Raw genomic sequence first — 13733 nt, forward strand, 5'->3', positions numbered from 1 at the left:
AGAGATTTTTGCGGAGAGTCTTCCCTCTGTGTCAATATTGAGAAAAAGGTCAAGGCATGAAGTTTTCTGTCTAATATTCGTAGTATCCTTAATTACAATTTCACTTGGATGAATGAGATACAAGAATTTTGCAAGGTGCTTTTTCTGTGTGTCTTTTAAAATGTTATGAATCAATTCTACTTCGGACGAGTATACAAACAAGTCGAACAGTTGCATAATTTACAATACCGACTGTCTGTATAAATATCAATACTTACATTCAACACATACATTGTCGGTTAAAAAGTCAAGCATTTTGATTATATCATTTTCAGTGTATTTTCTAATAGAATCATGGTGGTTCTGCACAACAAAGAATCATCATCAAAACAAGAAACTCATACATGCATGTTATGTGTACGATTCAATTTCTAATATGCAAGCTTTGTTTAATAAGAAAAAGCAGTCGATCTGTCAATTGAACTGTGCACAGAGTAGAACAATCAAAGGTCGAGTTGTTGCTTGGAAATTGCAGAAATTGTGATCTAGTAGATATTTAGAATTTTTAAGAGTCCAAATAAAATTAACTCCACTGGTCGAATATATCTCACAACGATTTTTTTGGAAGCCCTCTTTTACTAACCAGTGTATGTAATCAATGTAAGATTTAAAAAAAAAAAATCGTAAGAATATGAAATCATTGAAAGTGACAAAAAATACACGCGAGCACTTTGCTATGAAATGCAATTAAGGGCGCGAATATTCGATTTCACCTATTGAATAAGATTTATTATCGGATGTGTACTATCATATGGAGCAGAAACTGCGTTTCCTCCTGGGCAGCTGAGATAACCCCCAGTTTTACCGTGTTACTTAGTCATTATTGTTCTATGTAGTGTTGTGTGTACTCTTATTTGTCTGTTTGCCTTTTACTTTTATTGACATGGTGTTATCAGTTTATTTTCGATATATGAGTTTAAATGTCCCTCTTGTATCTTTCGTCCCGCTTTTATGTATAATTGAATTGTGTGTTTAACTTTTTCTATGCCCGGAAATATGTCTTATTCAGTAGGTCACATAGGTGAGATGTATGTATTCAATATAATAACAAAAAAGTGCTATAGTCAATTTCCATTTGTTTACTTTTTTATCTCGATTCCTAATTATTGACATCACTAAAATTAAACATTTGTTCTAATTTATTAATGTTTATATAAACTACAAATCAAACAATACGAAAAGTTCAAAAATGTTCATTTCAGTCTGACTGATTCAATGCTTATTGAAAAATCAAGTTTTTGCGTCCTTTATTGTATACAATAGCATGATACTCACGTGTTTTGTTTGCATATGATGTGCTGTCGTCTAGACTGTGTTGGTTAGATGTATGGTACCATTTACGTCAACTTGATATTTATGTTATTCAAGTTACTTTGTATCTTTTTATCTTTAGAAAATGCTTCGATTATTTAGAAATATATTATTGCAGCAGTTTATAGTGTTATATTGTTATTTCATATTTCACATATTTAATATGCAATCTTCTATTTACAGACATCTAGAATACAATGAAATATCTGTAATAGAACCGTTTACTTTTATGGATCTTCCTAATCTGCGTATTTTGTGAGTACCTGATATATTATTTTTTTTTTAATCTCAATCAACAGACTGATTAAAAAAGCAAACACTGCATGCATACATTGGTTATTTTGAATCTGTTCAAAGTTTTGATTTGTCTACCCTATATACCACTTTGACTCGTCTTCTTATTAAGAAAAATATCACATCCCCAGTTAACTGGCCTTTTAAAAAGTCAGAATGAGAGTAAATATGTTCAAACTCTTTTAGGTAATTTTTTGGTAGCAATAAGCAGAACAACTATGTCAATTGGACATGCTTTAATACTATATATGCACTTAAATTTTTACTTGATAACATTTGTGTTCGCTTTTAAGATTCCGTATATCGTCAAGTTATTGGAATTCCAATGTGGACTAACTGCGCACCACTTATTACGGACCTGTTTTTGTATTGTTTTGCGATACAATTTATGACTAAAATTAGCGAAGACCCATCGAAACTACATTTGATATACAAATTTGATAATACTTTTAGATATTTAGATGATATATTGGCTCTCAATAATTTCAGTATGTATACTAAAGAAATTTATCCTGTTGAATATACTTTAAATAAAACTAATACTAACAATGACCACTGCCCTTTTCTCGATCTTGATATCTAATTTCTAAATCATGTCTCCTAGATTTCTTTTTATCGACAAACAAAAATGTACAACAACATAAACAGATTTTGGCAAATTTAAATGACCTTGACAAAAAGCGCGGTACCCATACTTTTTTTTAAAGAGTATAGTAAAATCGTCATTTTGGCAAAGCATAAGATAATTCTGACATGTTTTTGTATACCTCGTAACTATCTTAATCATTTTAATAGTTGACATACATTATACATTGATTTGTACCAGAGTATTATCTTGTGAGTGATTTAATATGGTAGGAGACGCGTATCATTTTCTCTGTCCTCTTTCCTTGTTGTATTTCAAGAACTTTCATTAATCTGTGTCCGTGTATATGTTTGTGTAAGTTTCGTTTTTATTAAAAAAAAAACAATTTGAAAGTAGGTTAACTTTTGTATATAAGTATTGGTTTTCAACAATTTCAAGATTGATCTGTTAGTACCATACTATTCATAAAAATATGTTATTGTAATGTATTATTCTTTTTGTTCCAATGACTGATAAAATTTACTTATTTATTTTTCGCTTTACAGATATCTTCATGACAATAATATATCTACGATCAAAGCATCCACTTTTATGAATTTTCCAAGTCTTGGATATTTGTGAGTTATGTTTTATTTATTCCAATAAATTGACGCAATATTTTAGATTTCATCACAAGAAATCCATATCAATTTCAAATGTGACAATATAGATCATGGCTCGACAAAACCTCAAACAGTTATAGCATGGACGCCAACAATCTGCATATCGTACAGAAACAAAAAACGAAATCAACGAGTAAAGCTATGAGTTAAAACTCTAAAAACATAACAGTACTAAAAGTATTCGTTGATATAACGTTGATTTCATGTCACACATTTCAGCTTATTTTATAATGAACATGTATTCTACGTATGAAACCTTCTCTTTTAAGAGATATGTACAGCAACAGAATATCAACACAGAACCATTCGTTTTTGTAAATTTTCAAAACCTTCGATACTTGTCAGAACCTGTTTATTATCTTTTTCGATTTATACCAACGAACTATTTGAAGAATAATACGTTTGAAAATCATTCCCTTTCCATTCTCAATATTATGATGGCCACTTTTTATTTGTTCCTAAAAAAACAACAACGCAATGTTGATATACGATATTCCTTAGAATATATCAAAATTCAGTTAGCAATGTGTTGATGCATGATGAATCGTGATAAATCTGTTAAATACAAAATTTAAACTCGTTGTTATAGGCCATCAATTTACTTTAATTATTCTTTTGATATTTCGTAATGTTAACAACCTTTTATTTACGATGCCTGTAATTCAGTGGTTTTCGTTTGTTTATGTGTTACATATTTGATTGTCGTCAATTCTTTTATACAAATAAGGCCGTTGGTTTTCTCGTTTAAATTGCTTTACATTGTCATATCGACCTTTTATAGCAGACTATGCGGTATGGGCTTTTCTCGTTGTCGAAGGCCGTACGGTGACCTATATTTGTCAATGTCTGTGTCATTTTGGTCTCTTGTGGATAGTTGTCTCATAGACAGTCATTAAACATATATGAAGAAAATATTATCTGTACTTTTGTAGCTGAATCAATTCCTTCTGTGTGTATATTACTTTTTACTTGTCTTTTGACTAGAATATTCCAACATCTGTTGCTTTTGGTTATCATACTGTTTATAGCATGCATCTTGTTACAGGTATGCCTGTTTGTTTTATCTTTTTTAGGTATTTGTATCACAACAAGATACGGTCATTAGCGAGTTACACTTTTATCAACATGACAAACTTGCGTCTTCTGTAAGTTAGGTTATATTTATTATGTTATTACTTTTTAAAATTGATTACGCATATAGAAGTGTTTTTTTTTTCTTTCAATACTGGTTTTATTAACTCTTCTTTTTTTCAAACACTGGTTTTATTAATCCTTATTTTTCAATTTGTGATTTCAAAGAGACAATTATGGACAGATTGACATTTTACAAACATACATAATGCGTAGTGGTTGTTTGCTTATATTTATTTGATGGGAAAAATATGTAAAACCAACTTTTAATAGTCATATTATCTATACGTCTATAATATAAGACTGAATGTTGCATTTACATAAAGGTTTTGTTATGTGTCATTTGCCTGGTGTCTCATTAAAGTATAACTTCTATCACATGTTACTTGTCATATACGAAAATTCTGGAAAACCAGTAAATTATTGCTTAAGGTGGCTCGGCCCTTTACCAATGCGCATATTTTAACGCATGTTTCTTACGACGAGTGCCTTGGAAACGGTCGCTTTAAGGGGTCTTCTCAAAAATAGCTTTGACATGAAAGCACCCTTGACGATGTAAACAAGTGAGGCTAAACGTTCTTCAAAACAGGAAATACGAACGGTCAGAAATTCACAGTGCTTTCCTCATTTTTCGCATAAAAGTTTAAAAGGAGAAAAATATACATGATTTAAGCATAACATTAAAAAAAAGAATATATAAATACTGACAAAGTCACATGTATGATGTCGACGGTATTTGGTGCCGCTTCGCTCCCAAAACGCATTCTCATCTTACACGGTCGCCTCTTCGGTCCGTTCGTACCATATTTTGAATTCACTTAAATACCAGTTGAATTAAATGATGTCGTGGATATTTATTTTTGAAAATGTTTTGCCAATGACGCAATGATTAACTGTAAACAAATGATAGCGATGTAAACAACTTCATGTCATCGTACAGCTTTCAAAAACAGGTAAACTTGAGACCCGTATCAGAGACATATAACTTATGTGTATATAATTATGTCTCTGCCCGTATATTATGGTTTAAAACATCGGGGCGGGTTTGTTATCATGATATAATCCGTTTGGCGTTTTATAACAGTTTGTTTCTGTCATAAATATATTTAAAACTTGAAATATCTTTATTTCCAAGTATTTTTAGTTTATTCCCGAGTATGCGATATATTTTTCCACTGCAAAATTTTGATAATTATAGTTATACCAAAACAAATTTGAAAATGCCAATTTTCTAACAGACTTTATACTTATCATTTTCATTTAAAGATATGTTTACCTGCACGAAAATCATCTGATAATTTTTCTCGTATCACAATTCCATGATTTCCGGAACACTAGACTTAGTCCTATAATCTAAGACATCGGGACCAATGTTTTCTATTTTTATGATACTTTTCTATTACTTATTTTATGAATTGTTATTTTGTTGATTTGCAATTTTCTGTTGTATCTATCAATATGTCAACCGAGTTCATATTAAAAAAAAAAAGAAATATCAGCATTAAAACTAAAATAATTGAATCAGAGCACTGAATGTTATTAAAATAGACTAACAGATCCAGCAACGATCAATCGGGCGGATCCAGCCATTTTAAAAGGGGGTTCCCAACCCAGGACAAAAAGGGGGTGTTCCAACTATATTTCCCCATTCAAAGGCATTGGTCGTCCAAAAAAGGGGGGAACCCGGAACCCTCCCCCTGGATCCATCACTGTCAAAAGTAACCGGGACTGGCCTAGTATTCCGACCTTATATATCGGTCTATGATATAATTCCTAAATACTGCATGCTTTGCGGAGAACCGCAAATTATTTGGTTTCACCATGTCGGGATTTTGCTAGGACATACACCCGCAGCGTGCAGGGCAGTCTCAAACACTACTAAAGACTTTATATATAAAAAAAAATCTATACTATTACGTTCAGGAAAAGTTGGGATTGTAATTTAAAAGCTACGCCCTGAAGAACGCTATATTAGCCGGTGATGTTGACAAACTTTAACTTTAATCTTAATTTTTGAAATGCTTTTTTAAAAGGTAAGCTAATCATGCTAATAAGGAAAGTTTTTGATTAAAACAAATGATCATTCACAAATATAGTTGAGTGATGTCAATGCGGCAAAAAAAATTGTGAATGACAATTTTGTTTGTGAACACCGATTTGATCTTACCGTGGCAAAGAAATGCATAACTAATCATCGATCTATGCGTGATGATAAAAGGAGATAATGTTTTTTTTTTATTTATAATATTGAATTTTAAATATGAACTTTGGTGGATAGTTGTTTCATTGACAATCATACCACATCTGCTTATTTTCATATCGTATGGAATTAACATAGAAATATGACTAATCTGACAGATGACCCCTTGAATATACAGGGTGTTCAAACAGCTGGATATATACATACGAAGCCTCGTAGGGTAAAAAGGGGGAATTTCGCCTACACTTGCACCAAGCGTAATTGTCCATTCATTTTTTTTTTATGGCAGTCCATATATCTAGCTCCCGTCTTACTTTGCATAACTTTCATAATTGATACTTATCTGCATGTTCTCATCCGTATTATGCTTGAAATACTTGACAGTGATCATTCAGTATGCACAACTTTAATTTTCATTATGTGCAGTCATATAAAAAAAAACGTAATTTCTGGGACTTTTATTTGTTTGACTATGTGGTATATCAGTTTATAGTAATTGTTGAAGTCCGTACGGGGACATAATTGTTTTCTTCTATGTAAATTGGTCTCTGGTGAAGAGTTGCCTCATAAACAATGACACCCATCTTCCTATTTTTATACCCTACGCAAGGAAGTGGCGCAGGGTATAACATTTTTGACCCGTCCGTCCGTCCATCAGCCAGTCTATCAGTCCTGTTTCTTGTCATCACAACTCCTCTCAAACCGCCCAACAAAATTTCAGGAAACCTTTTTAGATAATAAGGACATACTATGCAGATGTGCATATCGACAGGAAATTATGATTCAAACTTTTTCTAGGAGTTATGCCCCTTTGAACTTATTTGCTTCAATATACTACTGCAAGTTTGTCATCGCATCTCCTCTCAAACCGCACAATAGAATTTTATGAAACCTTTTTAGATAAGGACATACTATTTAGATATACATATTTTTTTCTAGGAGTTATGCCCCTTTGAACCTATTTGCTTCAATATACTACTGCAACAGTTTGTCACTGCATCTCCTCTCAAACCGCACAACAGGATTTCATAAAACCTTTTTAGATAATAAGGACATACCATGTAGATGTGCATATCGACAGGAAATTACGAATTATTTTTCTAGGAGTTATACCCCTTTGAACTTATTTGCTGCAGTATACTACTGCAAACAGCTTGTCATCGAAACTCCTCTGAAACCACACAACAGAATTTCATGAAACTTTGTAGATAATAAGGACATACTATGTAGATGTGCATATCGACAGGAAATTATCGTGATTTAATTTTTTTTTCTTCGTTATTTTATTTCTCTAGTGGCAATGTGGGGACTGACTGCCAAAGCGGGGTTGGCTTCAGTTATTTGCAATATAATCCACCAATGAGCCCCCACCTTATGTCGGACTCTGTAACAATCATCCCATCAACCAAATATTTTGAAACATATTTAGAATTCAAGAAACAGACAAGTCCATGAAAATGAGGTTAAGTTCAGATAAACCCTGCAAGACAGACATATTTGTTATTCATTTATTATTTTGTACATAAATCACCCATTAGTTTTCTCATTTGAAATGTTTTAAATTGCTCATTTGTCATTTCTTTCGAGACCTTTAAAACCAACTATGCAGAATATGTTTTACTCATTGTTGAAGTCCATATGGTGACCTACAGGTATAGTTATTTCTGTGTTATTTGGTCTCTTGTGTCTCATTTACAATCATATCACATCCTCTTATTTTATATTTTAATATGTGATAAGACATTTAATAATCATTTTATACACCAAATATACATGAAGATGACCTATTGATTACACAATATTGACTACTACATGTACCTATTAGTATTTATTATTTTTGAGTATATGTCCGACATGCTGACGATGGACAGTCAATGGTATACCATAATATGTCATGAAAACTGGTGTTAAAAAAAAGGCTCAACTAAATCAAATTTTTGAAACGTGATTGATTTTATTCCTCTAATATCTATGAGATCAAATTTATAAAACATCTATTAATATAATTAATTTCAATGTACTAGTAATGTATACATGTAAGAATTGTTGCCATTTATACATCATGTACATGTACAATCATTAGCTGATCAGCTCTATAGTTTCTTTATTTTTATTCTCCTTCACTGTTTTATTTATAAGAGTAGACTCATATATATGATCTGTATTCATCATTGGGACAGGTAGCTATATATATAGGTGAAGTAGGTCCTTTTGATTTGATTTTTTTTAAGGATTTTGACAGCACTAAAGCATATACATGTAGTTCCAATTTATAGTTGATCTTAGCTCCTTAAGTGGATTGTGGCAACATATATTGCATATATACATGTAGAATGTTGTTCTTAAGTTTCAGCACTTTACGCATAGTTTCCGGTTTCAAGACTAGAATATGATACTGGCTTCTCATGAAATTCTGTCAGTACTTTGCCAATAGTTTCCAAGTAAAGTTGAACATTCCAAGCTCACTCCTTCCATTTGCAATGTACATGTACAAATGTACTTGCACCCTGAAATTAAATATTAGAGTAATTCTGTCAGAAAATCAACAATTATTGACATTCAAAAGCATATAGATGTAGACTAGTTCATAATGCTAATGTGTCCATGGGACACAGATGAACAGCCGCTTGCATATAAAGGATGAAAAGGGTGACACCACCCAAATTTGTACTTGATCTGAGTGTTGTTGTAGTAAGCATTGCATATAAGTTTCAGAACATTTGGATGAAGCAAACTTGTGTTAAAGAAAGGAACAAAATTTCAGCATTTTTTTAATTTGTAAAGGGGCATAACTCTAGAAAAGTAAAAGCGACCCCACCAAAAATTCAAACTTCATGTGTGTTTGTTGGTACAATGTAGTAAGCATATATATATGCATTAATTGTGTATTAGTTTCATAACATTGGTAGAGGCAAACTGAAGTTGGAGAACAGAAACCAAATTTGGGAGGTACATGCAAGTTTGATAAGACTGACAATGCAAGGGTAACCTTAAAAGAACTAAAATGGTCTAAATTAATATGTGTTTATTTGATAATAGGTTCGTTTACATTTATTTTGTTTTCCCTTGAGAAAACATAAAATATTTTTTTTATAATTCAATTTGGTTGAATATACATGTATATCGAATTTCTGAACAGAAAATAATGAAAATGAGACACAAAAAAAAATATAACCAAAAAATAAACCTGTGATAATACTGCTTCTATTGGTACCAGGATGCTTAAAATCAATCCAAAACACCTAAAAGTTGTTAATGTCTGTGTCATTTTGGTCTTTTGTGGATAGTTGTCTCATTGACAATCGTACCACATCTTCTTTTTTATATTATATACAATATATATGAACAGCTAAAAAAATCTCAAGTGACAAATACTTAAGGCCGCATTCTGTACATGTTTAACCCTGATACTTCTATTACTAGACCTTAAAACATTTTTGTATACCTAACAGAATTAGGGGGGGGGGGGGGTTAATGGTAAACAAATTGTGATTGATAAAGATGAATCCTTCGTTTGCCTCCTACTGTAGGGTTTATCATAAACGAATTAGGCCAATTATATCATATTCTCAAGAAAATAAAGAAGTCAATCAAACCCAGACCTTAATAGAGGGGTGGACAGGGGTAAGGAGACAGAGGAATGAGGGATCAGGGAAAAGGGGGTATCTTTGAAATATATTTTGTCTTGGGGCAAGGAGATGGAAGAATTGAAGTAAAAAGGGGGGGATTTTAGAGTAAAATGGGAAGGGAAATATAGTTGGGGTCAAGGAGTAGAAACTGTCCCGATGGAAGTTATGGGATACCCCACATACATATGACCCTAGTCCGAGATTTCTCTGACGTCCAACGGCTGTTTTGCCAGACAAGCTGGGGCTAATCTCGGACTAATATGAACCTAACTTGGCTACGAAATAAGTTATTAGAAATGATGATTAAAAAAGACTAATTCATTGACACCAAGGACGTATAACTAACATATACGTCCTTGTTGACACTAACCATTGCTAACGGTAGCGTAAAAATGACAGTAGATGTCGGGTGTGACTTTTTACCCCAATAAGGATACCCCAACATACCTTCCTCTTCGGCCGTTTGCACACGGATATTTTGCAAAACTGGCCAGACATGTTTAAAACTTGTCTGTAAAAGGTAAAATAAACACATAAATAAGATACCAGCTATAACGACCTATAATATTAAACATGGAACAGAAATTGAGCCCGTGCAAGGTTTCAGCCGCAGTAGCGAGTATTTTGAGACAACCCCCAAGTTTGTATTTTTCGTTATAAAGATAACATTTGGCTGCCTAATATATCGAAATCTATGTTTTCTTAAGTAATAACTCTACCTTCATCGTTGTATATTCGCCACAATGTCTGTTATGCATGTACATGGTCGTATTCATCAATATAGTATGCTGCTCGGCAATGGCGACCTTGAAATTCCTCTGGTCCGATAATGGCGCCAAATTAGAGGGAAGCAACTCGCGCCAGACAAAATTACCGTATTTCACCAAAATAATCAAAATTTCACTTTTTGATAACAAACAGTAATACGATAACCACATTTATATTCAGCAATCGTTTATTGATATAATTACAAACATTATTTTATCAAAGCCATCAATAAAGAATTCACAATTAAGTAATTAATGGAGTGCAATGAAATTAGACCTTAAGGGGTAGAGGGGTTAAACAAAAGCTCGTAACTTTTTTAAAAGCCTGGTGATCCCCATTTTATTTTACCTTAAAATGTTCGAAAAGTTCGTAGCTTTGACACATCTGTTTTTTTTTTAAATCTACCGGGGAAATTTTACGAAAAATCGATTAAACCAATATTTTTTGCCTTAAACTAAAATAAGAAAATGCAAAATTTAGACATTAATCTGAAAATAAAAGGATTTTTAAGTCAAAAACAACCAAGGTAACGGTTTACATTTCAAATTCTAATGTTTTTTCACATAAAAATCATACTGACTTGGTTTTAAAAGTCTTTGAATTTGATGTAACGGATGATTGTTGGAAGGGTGGGCATGTTTGGAAATAGGGTCAAAATCGCACATTTCGCTTCAATTTGAGGAGAAAACGAGCCTGGTGACCCCCTTTTTTCTTTGCATTTTTGGATTCAGCATAAAAAAATGTACAGAATATGTGAAAATAAAAAAATTCTACCGGGGGTCACTATTGGGGTGAGCCACCTTAAGTTGTGAAACAGTCTGCCTGTCGGAGTTCGTTCAAAATGAGGTCGTTAAATCGGATGCATCGTCTACGGAGAATTTAAAAGCACAGATTGTCTGCAAATAAATCATTTGACTAAATTTGTCACTCATCGTCAAAAACGATTTAACCAACATATTATGTTTGTGATAAAAAAAAAAGTGAGAATCTTTAAACGATAAGACAAGATCTACGATTATAAAAAAATGAATGAAATCGTAAATTGATTCTTTATAGAAATGATTGCCATTAGAGGAATTGTTTGTCTTTATAAATATGAAAGGTAGTGATAATCTCGAATTAGCTAAAACAGACGTGTATTTACTATTTCGAGATATCTGCCTTATAGAGTTTTTTTAATGTTCTAGATAAGATCTGCATATGATTGTGAACACAAATGTGTATTTAGTTTACAAATTAACAAATCTAAACAATACCATGGATCTTGTCAAATCACCGAAAAAGCAATATCAACAATAAAAGTCTGTTGTTATGTGTTTTAGCGATACATTTATTTAATCTATTTATCATATAGTTTTTAAATTTCCAGCAACGAACGTGCTATAAAAATTTAAAATTAATACATATTTTATGTATAATTTGAATATACATGTACATATTTAGTCATTCCTATCAAATTGTATAGTTCGCTTGTCTTATAAGTGTTATTTTGTGTTGATAAAATGCACTTCTGGCGTATTAAAATTTTCAACTTGTTGCCTTTTGTTGGCTGTTGTTCGTATGTTTCTTTGTCAATTGTATTCTCCAATTTATTTATATTGTAGTCCTGTAGTGTTGAGTTTTCATCTTGCTGTTATATTTCACATGGCTATAAAAGGGGAGGTTTGGCATGCCACAAAACCAGGTTCAACCCGCCATTTTTTTCTTTAAAAATGTCCTGTACCAGGTCAGGAATATGGCCATTGTTATATTATAGTTCGTTTCTGTATGTGTTACATTTTAACGTTGCGTCGTTTGTTTTCTCTTATTTTTTAGTGTAAATTCATATTACGATAAGACGTGTCACGGTACTCGTCTATCCCAAATTCATGTTTTTGATTTTGATGTTATATTTGTTATTCTCGTGGGATTTTGTCTGATGCTTGGTCCGTTTCTGTGTGTGTGATATTGTAGTATTGTGTCGTTGATCTCCTCTTATATTTGATGCGTTTCCCTCAGTTTTAGTTTGTTACCCCGATTTTGTTTTTTGTCCATGGATTTATGAGTTTGAACATCGGTATACTACTGTTGCTTTTATTTATTTATGTCAAACACAAACTGTAAACACAGAGGTTTATACGAAATATGTTACGAATACACAATACGTTAAATTGTCAACAACAACATCAACATAATAACTTTATAATAATTTTCTGCAGTATCTTAGAATACCTCCAGAAGTAAATTTAACATATATATTGACTTGGATTGGTTGTACAGAACACGTAACATACATATTTTGTATATTGCTTTACGGAACTTGTTTTTTTTTAAAGAAACCTCGGTCACAACCACATAAAAGACATTGCTGTTCAGATTTGTAAAGCAGTGTCGTTGTTGGAAGGACTGTAAGTTAGTTATTGTATTTTGCTTTACATTTAATATAATAGTAAACTTTGTGGTACACTAGTTTTACATAACTATACGAACATCAAATTTAACTTTACCTGAAGGCACACTTTTAGTTACTCTTAGTAGTATATTAGAATTTGAGTTCATAGTAGGAATGAGAGTCAACTTTGTCATTTGGCCCTTTTAACTAGTAATCGAGCATCACTGGTCAGTCTTTTGTATACGCAACGCTCGTTTGGCGTAAATACAAAATAGAATCCTGGTATCTATGATGATTTTATTTTACTTTACATAAATACATTTTGAAAAACTTCATCAGTTTGTTTAAATATTTGCACATATGCGACTTTAGAACAAACAACTGTGTACAACTTACTTTATTTGGTCTTGATGATAACAAGTGTCCGTTTATTATTCCTCAACTACTACCCATTTCCATTATTGCGCGTCTTATATGATCTGACCATCTGTAAATACAAATACTCACAGTTTAAAATGTATAGCTCTGTGGGCAATTGCGGTAAATCGTATAATGTCTGACGTTAGATAGATAACGAATCCAGCATATCGTATAATGCCCTACTTTTCATAAAAATAATCAAGACTAGGTGCACATAGGACTGGCACATCGAAAGAATACCGGAATGGTATACTTATATGACTAATTTTGAGCGAGTCTTTTAAATTATAGACTTTGATTTTTTGTTATGTAGCATTAGACA

General features: G+C 32.2%; 1 protein-coding gene and 1 long non-coding RNA gene across 2 annotated transcripts in view; one reads left to right on the forward strand and one right to left on the reverse strand.

Annotated features, from left to right (window-relative positions):
- Positions 1-13733, forward strand: part of LOC143052814 (neurogenic locus notch homolog protein 1-like) — a 314515-nt gene that overhangs the window by 189757 nt on the left and 111025 nt on the right. The gene's annotated exons all lie outside the window — the stretch shown is intronic.
- LOC143052802 (uncharacterized) lies at positions 8156-10870 on the reverse strand. The gene is made up of 2 exons (XR_012971250.1): positions 10572-10870; positions 8156-8730 (listed from the first exon to the last, which is right to left on the reverse strand). It is a non-coding gene; the product is annotated as an uncharacterized LOC143052802 (long non-coding RNA).

Source organism: Mytilus galloprovincialis, chromosome 11, assembly GCF_965363235.1.
Source record: "Mytilus galloprovincialis chromosome 11, xbMytGall1.hap1.1, whole genome shotgun sequence".
NCBI lineage: Eukaryota > Metazoa > Mollusca > Bivalvia > Mytilida > Mytilidae > Mytilus > Mytilus galloprovincialis.